Genomic DNA, 1585 nt, shown 5'->3' with positions numbered 1-1585 from the left:
TCGCCTCTAGCCCACGTGCTGGCCTCACGATTTGGCCGAGATGACCTTGGGTGGATCCATCTGATCCACCCTCGACGGACCAGATGGCCATCTGATCCGCCGAAGACGTAGCTTCCGCACCAGATGGCGTGCGCTGCCAGGCAAATGTGAATCGTCTCGCCTACTAAGCCTTGCCGCCTCATGCACATCAAATTGCCGTCACACCTGATACTCAATATTAATGTACTGTCCTGCAGAACCATCTCATGTTTGCATACTTACCGTATGATTTACAACTCATCATTATTGATTTAATGTATTATGCCTACTTATCTTTTCAAATGAAACTGATTACTGTAAGTTGCTGTTTTTTTGCATTCCATTTAAAACATTCTAATTAACTATTAAAAAACCCTGCTAAAATATGTAGTTACGAGTGACGTTATTATACCTAATTGGAAAATATTATGACCCACTTTTGTGTTTACATTGTATGTTAATCATTAATTAAAAAACTCTCACTGCTAAAATATGCAGTTACGAGTGACGTTATTTAACCTAATTAAAAATTAAAATACTCAGTGTTGCATTTACGTTGCCTTTTAAACTTTCTAATTAGCATATTAAAATTAAGCTCATAATTAATACATTGTTTTCCTACATGTTACGGATTAATAACATTCTATTTATAGAAGATTACTCCCTATTTATAAAATGATTAAACTCGTTGCACCTTGCCTAAGCTAATTGTTTATTTCATTTATGCCAAGTTTAGTTTTCCCATTACCTAATTAAAGGAGACCCCGATTAACATTTTATAAGTAAAAAATTTATATTCAAGCAATATCTAATTCACCAATAATCAATCAATAAATAAAATTATGCTTATTTAATGTTTACTATATTACACCCCTTTTAACTGTTTACATTACACTGTTTTACACTAAAAATATATTATTATCAGTATAAAATTAATGAATAATTAAAATCTTTTATATGATGAAATGTAAATGAAAAACTGGTTAACTTTTCTACTTTAAAACAGTGTAATGTAAACAAAAACTGAATTTGTCCAATTATTAGATGAATGAACATTATATTTTATTTATCATTTAAGTTCCTAAATGAATAAATTAATGTATAAAATGTTAACAAATTTAAACTATTTAGCATGATTATAAGGGGAAACTCTCGATGGAGATTAATTTCAAATGCTTGATGCCTAAACTGATGAAAGGTGCAACGCCAAATGAACTAGTTAAAGGTGTGACGGCAAATCTGATGTCAATCATTGGCCAAGTGTCAGAGCCAGCGAGACAATAACACAAACGCATAGCGACGCTTACCGTTCCTCTTGGGGGAGTAACGATCACCACTAGATTGGCACCGAAACAGAGTCTCGGCACTACGTCAATTGCGAATTTGCATAACTGCCTCTAGGACAGATACGTCTTACGAATTCACATAGGTGTTGAAATCCCATTGCACAGATTTCAACAACGTCCATTACCACACAAATGGACAGGGTCATCTCTTTGAAACCGGTCTCTGGACAGCACGGGACTAGGAGGCTCCGCCGAGGGAAGTCCCGTTAACGGGCCAGAGG

This window comes from Trichinella spiralis, assembly GCF_000181795.1.
Source record: "Trichinella spiralis strain ISS 195 chromosome Unknown Scfld9, whole genome shotgun sequence".
Taxonomy (NCBI): Eukaryota; Metazoa; Nematoda; class Enoplea; order Trichinellida; family Trichinellidae; genus Trichinella; species Trichinella spiralis.
This window is presented reverse-complemented; position numbering follows the sequence as displayed.